This window comes from Dipodomys spectabilis, unplaced genomic scaffold, assembly GCF_019054845.1.
Source record: "Dipodomys spectabilis isolate Male_0828 unplaced genomic scaffold, ASM1905484v1 ptg000046l, whole genome shotgun sequence".
Lineage (NCBI taxonomy): Eukaryota > Metazoa > Chordata > Mammalia > Rodentia > Heteromyidae > Dipodomys > Dipodomys spectabilis.
This window is the reverse complement of record NW_024870723.1, coordinates 5,701,771-5,718,780: the sequence shown is the minus strand read 5'-3', so window position 1 is coordinate 5,718,780 and position 17,010 is coordinate 5,701,771.

Genomic DNA, 17,010 nt, shown 5'->3' with positions numbered 1-17,010 from the left:
TGGTGGAGCTTGGGTTTCATCCTTAGGCCGCAGGAGTCAGCACAGGGGTCTAAGGCAGGAGTGTGGTTTGCATTTTAGAGACCAGCGCCTGAAATCTGTCCCTGACACTCCAACTTTGTACTTTACTTGCCTTCCAGTGTGCCTTTTCTCCTGTCTTATTACTTCCATCCTTTTTGTTTTTCGATTATTTTTAAACGAAAATAGTTTTGCATAAAACATAAACATTGTACCTATTAATAAGGTACTCTGTGGTATTTCAGTACATTGCATAACATTTAAATCAGGTGAAACATGTTTATCTCAAGTATCCATTACTTCTTCATGGTGGACACTTTTAGAATGTGTGGTACAAGCCAGGTGCTATGGCTCATGCCTGCAACCCTAGCTGTTTTGGAGGCTAAGAACAGGAGGGTTGGGATTGGAGGACAGCCTGGTGACACGCCTCTGCCACCCTACGCTATGTGGGTGGGTGAGGTTGGGAGGATCTTGGTTTCAGGCCAGCCCACGAGGAAAATTCCACGAGACTCCATCTCAATAGAAAGAAGCTGAGTATGATGGTACACACCTCTCATCCCAGCTCTGATGGGAAGTCTAAAATAGGTGGATTGCACCTCAGTGGGAAGTGAGACTCTATCTTAAAAATAACAGTGGGCTGGGAAAGTGGCTCAGTGGTAGAGCGCTTGCCTTGCATGCCTGAGGCCCTGGGTTCGATTTCTCAGCACCACATAAGCAAAAAGAAAAAAAGCCGGAAGTGGCGCTGTGGCTCAAGTGGTAGAGCGCTAGCCTTGAGCTGAAGAGCTGAGGGACAGTGCCCAGGCCCAGAGTTCAGGCCCCACGACCGGACCCCCTCCAAAAAATAAAATAACTGGTATAAGAAAAATGGCTGGAGGCATGGCTCAGTGGTAGAGTACCTGTAGAATAAAGTGCCTGAAGAAAGCTTTAGGCTCTGAGTTCAAACTTCATACTGCTAGGAAATAAAGCAAGCAAGCAAGCAAGCAAGCAAGAAAAGAAAGAAAGAAAGAAAGGAAGGAAGGAAGGAAGGAAGGAAGGAAGGAAGGAAGGAAGGAAGGAAGGAAGGAAGGAAGAAAGAAAGAAAGAAAGAAAGAAAGAAAGAAAGAGGAAGGAAAGAAGGAAGGAAGAAAAAAGGAAAGGAAGGAAGGGAAGACGCGCAGAACATGATTGCTATCTATAGTTACCTTAGTGACAGCACATGGAACTTCTCACTCTGTCCAGCGGTGACTTAGTCCCATTGATTCACTTTGCCCTCACTCCCCTCCCACCTGGCACCCAACACATGGCTTCTTTAAAACACACACACACACACACACACACATATCTGGGAACAATTCTAAATTGGCCAAAACATTGCAGGAATGGGAACTCTGTACTCTTGAACAGTTGGAGAGGAGAGCAGCTTCTGAGCTCCCTCAGCAGACGAGTCACTGAAGAACCTGTGGCCTGATCCAGAGAGACACGGGGTAGTCAGATAGGATGTGATCCTCGCTCCTTTCAATGCTGGTGAACTTCTTTCTCCTATAAACTTCCCAGACTTAGCACCAGACACCAGCACAGTATAGAAATCATATGACTTCCACAGGATTTTTTTTTTAAGCAAAAAGAAATTGATTGGATAAGATAAAAATCTGGAGACAATTAGTATCTATCTCAAAAGCACTGGCTTAAAAAAAAAAAGTTCCAGAGAAGGTTCTGATTGGCTAGATTGAATCATGTGATCATCCATGTGGAGGCAGCCCTGACTTAATCACTCAAATGGTTATCACAGAGGATGTCTGTCACCAGAGGAGCACAGGTGTTCACCAACGATTGAAGTTAGAAGCAGTGCATCCTATGCCTTGGCTTGCTGCCTTTAGATGACTTTGTGGCCTGCTCGCTAATAAAGCTGATGAGCTGAGCATTTTTTTTTTGCCTCCCTCCCTCCTGTTGATTACTGAGCCTCATAGATACAGATATTCTTCTTACTTCTACTGATTGTCTTTGTCCATTCTTTTATTGTTTTCTTCGAGTAGTTGTACAAAGGATTTCAGTTTAATATATTCTTTGTACACTTTAATAACATGCTGTTTCTATTTCTTGAGTTATTCCTTTTGGCTTCTTGGTATTGATCTCTGCTATGAAAAAGAAAGAAATAAATGTACTTACATTTTCTTCAGTGTCTCTTGCCTATGCCCACTTCTTGTTAAATAATTATTTTTACATAGTCAAGGCTCATAACACTTAGATTCAGTCTGTTACCATAATGATGTTTCGTGATTCCTCCATAGGTTAGTTCTAAAATTTTAAAGCTAATAAAAAGAACATTTATACACGTTAGATTATGGAAATATTTCTCACAGAAGCAAGGAGTGGATGAGATTTTCAGAGGAGAGTGGAATCCTGTGTCATGAAAACCGGACTGCCTAAAGGGAGAAGATTCTAAACATCACAGTTGGTGGTTTGTACTTGCCTTGATTCTGACTTATTCCCAGATGCTGCTGTTTACTTCATCTACTATTTTTAATAATGTTTTTGTTTTGGGCAGTACTGGGATTTGAACTCAGGCTCTTATGCTTACCAGGGGAAGCACTTTACCGCTTAAGCTACGCCTCCAGACCTTTGCTCTGGTCGTTTTTAAGATGGGGTCTTCCTTTTTCGCTTGGGTCTGCCTGGACTGAGATCCTTCTATTTAAGCTTCCTGCCGTAGCTTAGATGACAAGCACACACCACTGTACCCATTGTTTTTCTGTTGAGATGAAGTCTTATGGACTTTTCTGCCTGGGCTGGCCTGGAATTGTGTTCTTCCCAGTTTCAGATTCCCATGTAGCTGGGATGACAAGTGTGAACCAGTGCACCCAGATGATAGTTGAGATGGGGGTGTGTCTCATGAATGTTTTGCCTGTGCTGACCTAGAGCTATGATTTTCTTCACTTCCGACTCCTAAGTAGCTATGATTATAGGAGTAAGACACTGGCAACAGCTTAATGATTTTTATATTTTGTGGTACTGGGGATTGAACCCAGAGCCTCACATATTCTAGGCAAGTATTCTTCCATTGAGCTACATCTCCAAGTCTTTTGTTTTTGAGGTAAGGTCTTGCTAACTTCTTTGGACTGGTGTTGAACTCATGATTTATCTGATTCTTCCTTTTGCATAGCTGAGATTGCAAGTGTGAACCACTGTGCCCAGCCATTCAGTGATTATTAAAGTGCACAATTCAGTGGCATTAAGTACACACAAATTTCATATATCCATTACCTGTCTCTAGTTCCAGAATTTTTGCATTTCCCTCAAAGTACATCTTGTCACTCTCGTAGCCCCATCCTCTGGCAACTACATGTGGGCTTTTCTGTCTCTGAATTTGCCTATTGCAGTATTTCACATGTGTCCATGTTGTATCTGGGTTCTTTCATATAAAAGGTCAAGTTTTACCCGTGTTGTGGGATGTTCTTCATCCCTTGTTTATAGCCGAATGACTTCCAGTGTATGGATATACTTCATTTTATCATCTGATGGATAGTTTTCATCTTTTTGGCTATTATTAGTAGGGCTGCTGTGGCCACTTGAGTATGAGTGTCTGTTTTGAATCCTGCTTTCTATTCTTTTGGATGTATACCTCGGAGTGAAAAATTTGGATCACATAGAAATGTTTGAGTTCGTGGGGACTCCTACCAGGAATTCCCAGCGGCACTGTATGAATGCTTCAGTCTCTCCATATCCTTCCTTTCTGACATCTGTTATGTTCTGCTTGGGATCATAGTGGAGGAGGAGGAGTTTGTTTGTTTTTAATGCATTTCCCTAACGACTCGTGTTGCTGAACATCCTATTCCAGGCTTGCTGCTCATCATGTGTCTTCTTTGGGGTCATATGACATTAGAGGCATCCTGGATGTGTAGGTGGAGAGGCCCAAATCTCAATTCCCGATTCGAGCCAAAGATGGTGTTTGGACTAAGGGAGGGAACTGAAGCAGCCAATAGGATGCATTCAGAGAGAAGAAGTGGGGGCTGTGGAGCCCCAAACACTCATTCTGCCCCAGCTATAAGTAATCACCTGGCAATCTATCTAGAAGTCACTAGGCCCAGGATAAATGCCTTCTTGTAGAGGTGATTTTTGCCAGCCTTAAAGGGCCAGCCCCAGGATCCTGGCCTAAATCATGAGCACTACGTTGCTCTCTGCAGGATGACCTTTCTCAGCCCATCCAGGATCATCCTGGTAGCTGGGAAGGTCCTGTGCAGGTTCCAACCAACTGATCCATCCCTCAAAACAGCAGGCTGAGTTCTTCTTCTCCTCTTATTAAAAAGGATGCCTCCTCCTTCTGCCAGGGCCAGGGCAGAGGAATTGGGATGAGGACCGTGAGTGGTTGACGACTGTATGCTTAGGGAAATGTACGAATTCAGTGTCACGTGGCCAAGATCACTGCTGCTTGGAGGAGACAAACAGGAAAGTGCAACGTGATGGTGGTGGGAAATGATGTTGTTTCTGGTGGCTCCCAGGCTTCCTGCTGGAGCGGAAGCCTCTGGACCCGTCTCACAGAGCTGTGGGAAGGGACAGGTTTGGGCGGTGTCCCAGAGCCTGTGGTGGGCCTTTGGATGATGCTTGGAAGAAGATCTCAGAGGCACATTGTCGGATGGCCCAGTCCAGCATGCTGGTGCCCCTGTATCCAGGGCTGCAGCTGATCATCAGGTAGCAATGTTACTGCTTCAGGGAGCTTGGGGATAAACATTCACATAGGAAGTGGCCCTCTAGAGCCTTCTACATGTACCTCTCTCTGTTCCCTCCACTGGGAATATCCTTCTTTCTATGTTCCCCTGGGGCACCCCTCACTCATCCTCAAACACCAAACAGTCTCAGGAAAGTGAGCCACTCCGCACACAGCGCAGTTGCTTATTGTTGCCTCCATCTTCTGCACACACACTGACTTTCTTTGTGGAAGAACCAGTTAGCTCTCCAGCCATCTTTATTCCCTGGAGCCAAGTCTTAGAAGAAAATGGAGGCAGGCACCATCCTACAGCATAGGTAGAGCCTCAGGCCAGCCCCTTGTGTGGAGCCACAGCCCAAGGCTACAGACATCCTCTGATGAGCACAAAGACCTTTCATCGTTGAGAGGACTGAGTTCTTACCTTGGGGGTTGAGGGAGAATGGGGTGCGGATGACATGCCTGGCCCCACTGGGCTTCTTGGATGATGTGGATGGCAGCATGGCACACGGGTCAAGCGTGTGTGTGTCCTGGTACTCTACGGATTTCCTTAGCCTCCGTGGGCCTCCATTTCCTCCTCTGTGAAGTGGGGAGAAGAGCAGCTTCTGATCAGATCATCCGAGTAGTACATGGAATCCCCACATAGAGCCTCCAGAACAATGTCCATGTGAGCAGAATCACGCTTGGCCTCAGTCATCAGGTGTGGTGGCAAACTGCAGAAATCTAAGCATCCGCAGGGAAAAGGGACCAAGAATACAGACACAAGTCTGAGCACCTAGGCTTCAGCGCTGCACTTCAGGCATGAGCAATCAGGGTGAGCATTTCAGAGTCTGAATGGGGAATGGCTACTCCTGTCCAATGACCATCAGCCCTTTCGTGAAAAGACCAGGACTCCCCATTGTGTTTCTGCTTTGTCCTCCATACTGGGTGGCCAAAGGATCTTCTTCAAGCCCTGCCTGAGGACCCAGGAACCAGACTCAGGTGACAGAAGTAGCATTCCTACCGCTGAGCAGGCATGCCATGGAAGGCGGGCCCTAGCAACATCACTGCAGCAACAGAGCCTCCATTTCTTACTGTCTTTTGAAATTTAATGACCTACGAATGATAACAGATAATTTGCAAATTTGCCATAATCAGTGCTGGCTGACTTCCATTCAATTATTTGTTCATAAATACCAGGACCCCGGGCTGGAGTTTTACATCTCCAAATTGGAAATAAAAAAAAAGTAGAGGGCCCAATAGAGTAGAAACACCTGCCTTGTTTCTAGCTGAATGTTTAGAAAGAATTTTATTTTGACAGAGCTACTGGCACCCAAGGTTTACTTGGTGTTCATTTGCATTGTGCATATTTTTAAAATAGTAATTATCTACCAAAGGTCAAATATTTGCTTTATCTATATAATTCAATTTCCCAAAGGCCTTTGGGATTCAAATTAACATCCTTGTAATATCTTCATTGAAAGAGAAGATTAATTATGCTTACATGGAACCTAATTTGGCTTATCAGACCTTTAATGTGGCTGTGATCATGAGTGCATTTAAATTTAGGATTATGCGAGTGACTCTGGTCCCTTATTTGGGAGACTTTTAATATTTGTCATTATTTTTATGCATATCATTTTTCCCGCCTGCTCAGGAAAATTAAAATGTCGGTTCTGAAAGAAATAAACATTATGTATTGACATTGGTAATTATGTTTTGGTATTTAAGGATGCATTAAAAAACTGCACACTGGGCTTCAAAAATAAATTTGCACTTAATGTCCTCAGACAGAAGCCTGAGCTCCTTCTACCAAACTCAGTGAGCTGGGAAAAGGCGCTGTTTAGTGGTGCTGTCTTATGAAGGCAGGGGCTTGACTTTTGGGGGATGTTCAGGAATGTTCAAGAAACCCTGGAAACACTGGATTTACTTTCAGGAGGCCAGTGGAATCTCTTCATCACTAAAGTACATCATGTGATCTTGACCTAACACCGTCTCCCGAGGCCCAGTTTCGGTCTGTGAATGGAGGGAATCATCTGTTGAGTTTCTGTCCTCAGGGCTGATAGTATCAGATAGCCACCCACAACAGCATAGTGTGTGTTCTGTGTGGACTTTGTGTAGCACTTGATCCTTCCCTAATACACAGGTAGTGGGGCCTTGGAGAGAGTAGAGATTATGCATCAGAGTTTGGTTTTGTATCAGTTAGTTGTTGCTGTGTAACAAGTCATACCCACAGTTTGTGGCCTAATATAAGAGCTACATACTGTTTTTCAAGGGTATCAGTTCCTGTGCTGTTCTGCGAATCTGGGCTGGATTGACCAATGTTGGCTGTGTTTATTCATATATCTTAAGTCAGTTGGCAGGTAGGTTGAGGGCTGGCTGGTCTAAGCTAGCCCTAGATAAGGTTTTTCTGTGTGTTTTCTCATTTTCTAGCACATCAGCCAGGAGGTAGGTGTGGGAACATGTCTCTTAGCTTCATAAGAGTTTGAAGGAGGAAGCAGAAATATGCCAATAATTTTCAGACTTCTGTGTGCATCTGGTTTGCAACTGTCTCACTAGCCATTGGGTAAATGACTGGGCACTGGCAAATGGTACAGCTGCAAACAGGGTCAGTGGGAGGGGCAGGAAGCCAAGGAGGCCCCTGAGGCCATCCGTAAGCCACAGGCTTCCTTGTGGTCCTGCTACTTGTCAGCTCTCTGCATAGAGACTTAAAAATCTGTGCCTAGGTGGCCACACCTGTCCATCTGATGGGGATACCGTAAGGTTTAATGAAGATAAATATGTTTTAAGTCGCTGGAGCCAGGTTGTGGGTGCTGCTAAGGAATGCCTACCCCAGTATACAAGGGTTTTGGAGGTTTATAAACAAGAGTAGGAAATCAGAAACTACCTGACTGCCTAGCAGCAGGGCCTGGTTAAATGAATCATGCTTTGTCCACTTAATGTACTTTTTTAGCCTTTAGGGCAAAAGATCAAATGCTGGCTTGGAAGTTGTATCCATGATAGATTGTTGGACAGGAAAAGCAAGCAAGTTGTGGATATGTAGTGTGCTCTCTCTCTCTCTCTCTCTCTCTCTCTTCTTCTCTCTCTCTCTCTCTCCCTCTTTCTGTAGAAAAATTGTGGGTCTTCAAAACTGTGTCCCAAACTATGAGACATTGGATTCAATACTTCAAGATGGCTTGAAATATTACAACAAAGAGGTAGTGTTTTGGGAACAGAAAAAGAAAAAAGTACTAGAGAAAAAGAAAACTTAGCCAAATGATGGTGATTCACTTCTAAGTTCGATGAATAATTGAAAATTATCTATAATAAGATTATAAACTAACAGAAATGATAACAGCTATTATTTGTTGAAGGCTCTACATCCTTAATCTATCAGCCCTGAAAGATCGATGGTAGCCTTCATGGTAAGAAACAGACTCAGAGTCGGAAAGGAAGTTAGCTCAGGGGAGAGAAACTCCTCAGAGTTAACCAGAACTGTCTTTGTGTGTGTTTGTGTTGTGTGTGTACCAGTACTGGGGCTCAAACTCATGGTCTCACGCTGATGCTTTGTCGAGCATCAGCCTTGATGCTGGAGCCACACTACCAGTTCTGGCGTTTTGCTGGTTAATTGTAGAGTCTCACAGGCTTTTCTGATTGGGCTGGCTTTGAACCTTGATCCTCAGATTTCATCCTCGTGAGTGGCTAGGATTACAGGTGTGAGCCACCTGCACCTGGCTAGGACTATCTATCTTTGACTGTCAGAGAAGTGACATAGTGTTGGCCCCAGAAGGGCTAGGAGGACTTTGTTCTAAATGGAGTGTCCCAGACTCCAGCCCATAGCCAGCCCACCATTCTTCTCTGGGTGGGGCTTGGGAATCTGTAGTTAATAAGCCCCCATGGGGATTCTGGGCTGTCCAGTCTGGCACTCTGGAACTGCTTCCTTAAATCCTTTCATCCCATCTACAGGCTCATTTGACTCACACAAAATCCAACTGATGTAAGATTTCGGCCATCATTGCCCACTTAAGAGATGAGGACACTGAGGCTTAGAGAACAGAAGCAGGCTTATTTGCTCAGTATTCTAGAGCTAGGAAACAAGACTTGAAACCTGTGATATTCCAGCCCACCTGGGGGAGCTGTCATAGGAAAGGCTCCTGGGGCAATAGCAGAGAATCCTGTGTTCCTGGGGCCACCTGGTTTTGCTTTTGACTATAGCTGCCCTCTGGCCTGTAACCCCACCCCCTCACCCCCCACCCCCAGGCTGGTAGAGAGCAATCCCTGCGGCCATTTCTCTCCCCTACCCTTGGCAGCTGAAGCCATGGACGGCACTATTGACCATACCTGCTTCCCAGTGGATGACTCCAGAGCCCAATAAAACAGGGGTGAGGAGTGGTGTGTTCTCCCTCCCCTTCCTAGCTGCTGGAACTCTGAGAGCTCATCCCCTTCCACCTCTCTCCAGTTTCTTCTCGGTTTTTATCAGTGACTCGTGAGCTGATGATCAAGGTGACTGTAATCAGAGTATCCAGCTAGAAGGCGGAGGATGTCAGTACCCGCGATGATCCTGCCTTACAGCCTTCTGAGCTGGAGGGAGCCAGGACCTGGAGAAGATGGGGTTGGGGACAGCCCACCTGGGTGGGGATGGCTCCTGTGTCCCCACCCCCAAACCTTGGTGGGGGACTCTCCTCTCCCATTGTTCCTGCCTTCAGATGGGAGGCTGACATTCTGCCTCATGAATCTTCCCAGGACCAGGATGAGGAAGGAGCCCCTCAGTCTCCCACCATCCCCAGTCCTGAGATAGGACCACAGTTATTTTATCTTATTAAACACTGAATCGCAGCTTTACTCAGCTATATTTTGTGCACCCTATGGCTCATCCACTTAGAGCACACAAATTGATGGTGCAAGTGAACGATATTCAGAATTGTGTAATGATCAATCCAACAATTTTCAAACATTTTCATCATCCCCCCCCCCCCCCAAGAAAACCTTTAGCTCTTACTGTATAAGCTCCTATCCCACCCCACCCAAGTGCCCTGGAATCTACTTTCTGTGCTCCTTCTCTCTCTCTTTCTCTTTTTGTCAGTCTTGGGGTTTGAATTCAAGGCCTGGGTTCTATTCCCGAGCTTTTCAGCTCAAGGCTAATGCTCTACCACTTTGAGCCACAGCTCCCCTTCTGTTTTTTAGATGGTTAAGTGGAGATAAGAATCTCATGGCCTTTCCTGCCCAGGCTTGGCTTTGAACCATGATCCTTAAATCTCAGTCTCCTGAGTAGCTACAATGACTGGTACAGCCTTGCTGACCTTCTTGGTTAGCCTGGACACATACACTCCATAGTCTTTGGTGACTGGCTTTTTCCACTTCATGTTTCTAAGGCTCACCCATGTTGTATCAGGCTTACCTCCTTGGCTCTATCCTCTTTTGCCTTTCTTTCTCCCTCTTCCTCCTCTTCCACCAGCTGCTTCTCATTTTTTTAGGAGGGTCTAGAAGCCACCTCCTCCAGAAAGGCTCCTTAACCTTCAGTCATCCACTGCTCATATTGTGATGTGTGGAAGACAGTCACCCTCAGCCTGTTCACAAATTCCATGGTGTTTCCCACTAGGGGGTCAGGTGCTGGCCCAAGGCTGGGCTTGGTTGGGGACTTGCAAGTCTGAGCAAAGGCTGGTTGTGCTCAGGGCTGGCACTGTGGTGTGCACAGGTGCACCCTGTCTGGGCTGACCCTTGGTGGGTGAAATGGCCGCTGGTCTGGTTCCTCTTACTGAGGAGTTTTGTTCTTCTTTCTTTGGATGTTTCCTATGAGCAAGTGTTGCGATGAATGGGGCAAGGTCCAAATAAGCAGGGTGTGTTCACCATTCTAGGCTCTGGGCACTAAGAACTCTTTTTCTCTCTTCCATGGCCAGAGAAGTCCGTCCTTCGGCATGTCTCCATCACCCTCATGTACATTAGGGTGCAAGTCAGGCTGGTGGAGTGTACTGGCTAAGATCTTCCTGGGCTCCACAAGTCTGGGAGCGTCCGTGACCCCCTCACTTGCTGACCTTTCCTTGTGGTGGGAAGTGGGGTGCCCGTAGGTAGGAAGTTTGATGTATGGAATGGCTGCCTCACTCCCCACCAGCCTCCTCCTCCCTTTCTCCATTCCCTCATTCGCTCTGTGGCCTGAAGTCGGAACAGTGTTGCTTAGATAACCCTCTGCTTATGCAGACCTGGTCAGGCCTTATGTTTAGAACTTGTGAAGAAATTTTCTAACAAAGGCCCAGAGACAAATTTGTGAACTCATGGTCGAAACAGGGAGAGAACCCATCTCTCCTACCCAGAACCTTTAAGGGACCCAAGTCACCTTTGCTGGAGATACCTCCTGCCTCTCCCTTACTTCAACGTGGTTTCTGCCTAGAAGCCAGTTCTTGCAAGTGACAGATTTCAGCACCACAGTGACGCCCAAATAACCAATGGCCTGCCTATTTTACGACCTTTCTGCTTGGCTGTTGAGGCCAAAGTAGGGAATCAGGGATGAAACCAGGCTGGAATCTTGGTGGGCTGATCCCAAACTGGCTGATTGCTGTGGAATCAGCCTAGGCTATGTCATCAGCTTCAGGAAAAAAAGAGAAGAACTTAGAGTTTTCACTGGCATTATTTGCATAGCATTTCATGGCTGGGCATGGCTTTCTTCCCTGTGCAGATGAGGAAACTGGGCTCAATCCCCGCCAGTAGGTTGCAGCCAGCTCTGCTAACTTCTAGAATTGTACTCCAGAGTTCAGCAGTTCTCAAGCTCTACTGTACAACAGCAGGATCCTTCCGGAGCCTATTTGAAATGCAGGGACCTAAGTCTCACCTCTAGGGCTCCTGATTCTCTGGGGCTGGGGTAGGGACTGGGAATTTACTTTTGTAAACCAAGTCTCCAAGAATTCTAAAGCAGAGCAAAAGCACCTCGTTGGAGATGTCTGTGGACCAGCCAGGGGCCTCTCAGACTTAACACTGTTTGGAGATCATGAATTGGAGGATCTGGACTATCTACATAGTTTTTCTAACGTGCTCCCCGGTTATGACGATGCTATAGAAACATGGACCACTCTCTGAGAATCACTATGGTTGAGCCCATCATATTCTCTGCCCCCGGAGCATATATCATATCAGGGTAGATATGTTGCAAAGCAAGCAGATTTAATACCCAATTGTCTGCTTTAGGGAGACAGCTCATTTATGGTGCTGTTTCACTTTCTGAAACTTCCTTTGATTTGCAAATCTAAACACCATGACTTCCTTGCTATTCCTTATATTAGAGCTGAAGAAGTCCTGACAGTGGAAGAAAGGAAAGGCAGGATTCTCAGCAGATGCCATTGCTTAGAACAATGGTGCTGAGCTGCTATTGCAGTCTCCTCCTCAATATCCTGACTGTTCAGAGAAGGACAGGAACTACTGAAGACTGTGGGAGATTTCAGCTACTCTTAACTCCCCAAAGGTAACTTTTTCCATGTCTCTCTCCCCAATATTGTTTCTAAACCACTCCTGAATCTTGTGTTATGTTGATAGTTCCCTAAGTATTTTTAATTAGATTTTTTCCCAAGCAAAAGAAAGTTTCCAAAGTTAATTAAAAGTTGCCTCACTGTAATTGTATAAAAGCAGCTTTTGCTTCTGAAAATTAAATTATTATAATTAAACTCCTCTATCCGTTTAAAGATTTCAGTGGAATGTTTATTATTCGCTTATTATGATGAGACCTTGGGAGGGAGGGATGCCTGCTCTGACAGTCAGAAATTGGTCCAGTGGGGGCCAGGTCATGGGTTCAGCTTTTCCCTTTGCAGTGATTAATGGGTCTGGGGAGGAGAGATGAAATCCAGTGTGAGTTTGGTGGTTACGTACATGGCAGGCTTCGAGTTCATCTCTAAAATTCTGGCCCATATCATATGCAAGATCACTTTTATTTGCTACTTCTCTCTGTCACATTTTATTTTTGTTTGGAGTTGGTCACATGATTTCCTCTGGCCAAAGAAATAGGAAAAAGAAATTTTCTTTCTTTCTTTCTTTCTATTTTCCTTCCTTTCTTTCTTTCTTTCTTTTTCTTTTTAGCTCTAGGGCTTGAACTCAGAGCCTAGGCACTGTCCCTGTGCTTTTGTCCTCAAGGCTAGTGCTCTACCACTGTGAATTTCTGGTTTTTAATAGTTAATTGGAGATTAAGAGGCTCACAGACTTTCTTGATCATTCTGGCTTTGAACCATGATCTCCAGATCTTAGCCTCCTGAGCAGCTAAGATTACGGGCCTGAGCCACCACCAGTGCCTGGCTACAGAAGGTATTTTCTTTTTGTTCTCTAGAGGATGGAGATTGTTTTTAAGTTTTATCTGAAGCTGGACGAGTGGTGGTAAGAGAGGGCAAATCCTCCTGCAGGGAAAAGCAGGGAATATTTTGAATGAGAACAAGCCTTCCACATTCTTCACTTGGTCATAAACTCACTTCCTCAAAGGAGACAAGTTGTAAATTCCTTACAATCTCAGTATCAGGCTGATCAAGCCTGGGTATGAAACTTTTTGATCTGGTGACCTGTGAGCTACAAATAAGCATTTTGTTCCTCACACTTCTAATATACAGTGATTGATCAGGACAAGAGAAATTCAATAAACACTACTCTCCCCAGAGGAGGATAAGGAGGCCTTACTAGTCCATAGAAGTTATTTTTTCCTTGCTAAACAGATGTTATGCAGACATTATTCTTGAGGATGGGAGCGGTACTCAGTTGAGGCTCTGCTTCCTGGAAACAGCTCCCTGCCCAGTGTTCTTTGTTGTCTATGGCTTTCTGCTTTCTAGGAGGTCATTCCCCTTTTGATTGTTTTCTCTGACTGCTTTTGAAAAAGGAACTGGGAAGTCATCTCTGTAAACCTGCTTGTGATCCTTGGAAGGTTGGCTGCTGATAGATTTTTTTTTTTTTTACATGTTGAGTAAATGTATTTTATTTATTTTTTGGTGTCATTTAGTATAAGCTGATGGTTCTGGTTGTACCAGCTGGTGGCTAGCACACTGTTTTTAAAACTTTAGCCCTGTATACTATGAGCCATACTTACAGTCCATTTTTAGGCTCACCTTTCTCTTATGCACAGGTGCTTTGAGAGTTACAGACTTCTATACAAACCAAAATTGTAATCTATTTCCCCTAAGTGATTTTGTTTAACAGAAAGAGTGCCACATTAGTCATTTCAAGCTATTTGTTTTTTTTTTCATAAAAGCTATCCATTATCACAATCTTAATTTGGTCTTTATGTGTGGACTCAGTTTTTACCAGCCTTTGCCACTTGAAGGACTTGCAAATTTTATTGATTACCAGTTAGGAATGAAAAGGACTTGATTTGCAAATGCTGGAATTTCCCACTTCTATTCTCTTTCTTTTCTGCTTTTAATATAGCTAAATATTTCCTGAGCTTATCTCTTTATTGAACTAATTTGTCAAGTGCCAACTAATGGCACCCGGAGAATGCTACTAATTTTGTATTTCCTAAACTGTTCATCCAAATCTGCAGGCTCATTTGGTATGTTTTTCTGACTTCTGATTTATTGCAAAAAGTACTTCTACCAACCAGGTGGCTCACGCCTATGATCCTAGCTACACAGGCCCCGAACTCAGCACAAAAAGAAAATAAAATAGTTCTACCAAATGTTTTGCTACTTGGTACCATTGATGACTTTTTTCCCCTCAGTTGTGGGCTTTGAACTCAGGGCCTGGTTGCTATCCCTGAGCTTTTTGCTTAAGGCCAGTGCTCCACCACTATGATCCACAGTTCCACTTCTGGATTTTGTGTGTTAATTGGAGATAAGAGTCTCATGGATTTTTCTACCTAGTTGGCTTGGAGCCTCTATCCTCAGATCTCAGCCTCCTGAGTAGCTAGGATTATAGGTGTGAGCCACTGGGCACCCAGCTGAGGACTTCTTTCTACTCTTTCTATTCTTCAGTAAGTTCTTTTTCCTGCAGTCTTTGTTTAGCTGAGAAGCTAGTGCCATACACTCTTAGTGTTTCCTTTTTCCTAACATTCCACTTCTCATACCAATTTCAGGTAGGAGAAGCTGGGTTATTCTTCAATAAAACCCCCCAAACAATAAGAATCCCTGCACCTCAGTGTTGTACAATATGAGTGACTTACTGCTGATGGTTTCTGTCTCTGTAACTTTGACTCTGTCCCTTTTTGTTTCTTCTTGCTGGTCCTGGGGCTTGAACTTAGGGCCTGGACACTGTCCCTGAGTTTCTTTATGCTCAAGGCGAGTGGTCTACCCTTTGAGCCTCAGTGCCACTTCTGGCCTTGTCTGAGTAATTTATTGGAGATTAAGAGCCTCATAGACTTTCCTGCCCAGACTAGTTTCAAACTGTGATCCTCAGATCTCAGCCTCCTGAGTAGCTAGGATTACAGGTATGAGCCACTGGTGCCCAGCTCTCTTGGTATTTATTACAGGACCATTCCTTTCTGCCTAGGACATGCCTACCCTTGGGAGAATAGAGAGAAGGCATTTAAGAATTCCAGCCTTATTACATTTAAAGCTTCTTAAAAGAGACTTTGGCTTACGTTTCATTGGAGAAAAAGAGAAGAATCAATATGCTCAGCCTACACTGTAGCAGAGAGGGGCTGTGACTGTTTTGAACAACAATACAATCTGTACTGCCTTCTCCACTAGTTTCAACTCCTCTGGAGCAGAGATCCGATTCAGTTAATCATTAAGAGTCTCAGCACCTAAAAGACAGTGCTCAATATTCACCTTGGGAGGATGGAAGTTATGTAGCTGTTATTCATGGGACAGTGTTTTTATTACTTCTTCAAACCTCTCCCTGACTTGCCTGTCACACTCCTGGTATGTGATGGAGCTGATGCTCTATCCTAACTCATATTAGTATTGGACCAACACCTACAGTCCTAGTGTTGATCTGGCTGTACATTCTAACACTACTTTTTTTTTCTCAAAGTGTAAGTGTTAGAGTCTTAGTACCTAGATTATAAGTGGAAGCATAGACTGCTCTCTGGAGAACTTCCATTATCCCATCTTCCTTTGGGAAATATTCCCTCCTTTGTAATTAGTTGAATCATTATTGTCCATAATGAACCACAAGTTCCTTCCTTCTGTTTTGGGTTTTAGGAGAAAAAGTAATTATTTTAAACCATTGAGTGTTGAAAGTATTTATTGGGGGGAGGGCTGTAGATACATGGGAAATGAAGACTCTTTGCCACTCCCCACATATTTAAAAGTTCCTTTGTCCAGGAAGCTTTTTCCTTCCTGATATTTAATTTAACAAATTCATATCAAATGCCAGTTGGGTATTAGGCACTCTGTTAGAGACTTCATATACAGGATTTTTATTTAACATATATTTTATCTGTCTTAAAGATGAGGAAACAAAGATGAACTGCGAAATGAATTGTTTCATTCAAGTAAGGAATCATAGCTCTGGGCCTGAAGTCTCTGCTCCTTTCAATGAGAGACCACACTGCTTCCTCCTATAAAACCTTGGAATCATCCTAGCATTGCCTCTTTGGGGATGCAATGTGAAGTTGAATGAATGCATGCGTGGTTATGAGGAACTGATGAGTGGTAGTGGAAGCCCACAGTCCCAGGTTCAAGACTGAGCTCTGTGGTGTCTCATCTTTGTGGCTTTGACAAATTCCTTCTCAGAGTTTCATTTTATTTCTCTTATTTTTCATTTTATTATCTTCAAGTCATTGTACAAAGGGGTTTCCATTCAATGCACCAATTTATGAGTACAATGCATTTTTTTAAAAAAACTTAAATTATCTTTAAGTAGTTGCACAAAGGGGGTTCAATTCAACATGTCAATTTATGAGTACAATGCACCCTTTTTAGAATTATTTTTTATTAAATAGTTGTATAAAGGGGTTTTACTTCCACAAGTCAGGTTATGAGTACAATGCATCTTGATCATTGTCACCTCTTCCTATTTGTTCCAAGCCCACCCATACCCTCAATTTTCTTTTTCTGTACATAGGGTCAATATTTAATTGAATCCAAGCTCTTAGTGACAGTTCTGAGTGTGAGTGGGCTGGCCCAGCAGTACCTTCCTGGATGTTAGTCTCCATGAGAACATTCATTTGTGTGGTGCATTACCTAGTGGAACCTGAGGTTGAAGGACAATGCATACCTGTGGAATAGTAATTGAGAGCAGATACATTTTCTCGTCAGCCTTTCCTGATGTTTGTCCCTTTGGCTGTACAATTGAACCACAAGTGCCCGAGGTACACCAGGCAGGGGACTGGCACATAGTGACATTACAGACTGTTTGGCAACACATCCAGGGAGACTTTCCAGAGCGCAGGCATGAGCCCTGTCGCTCTCCAAGGTGCTGAATGTCCTGAGGCAGACCTACTACCTTTTCCTAGGAGAGTT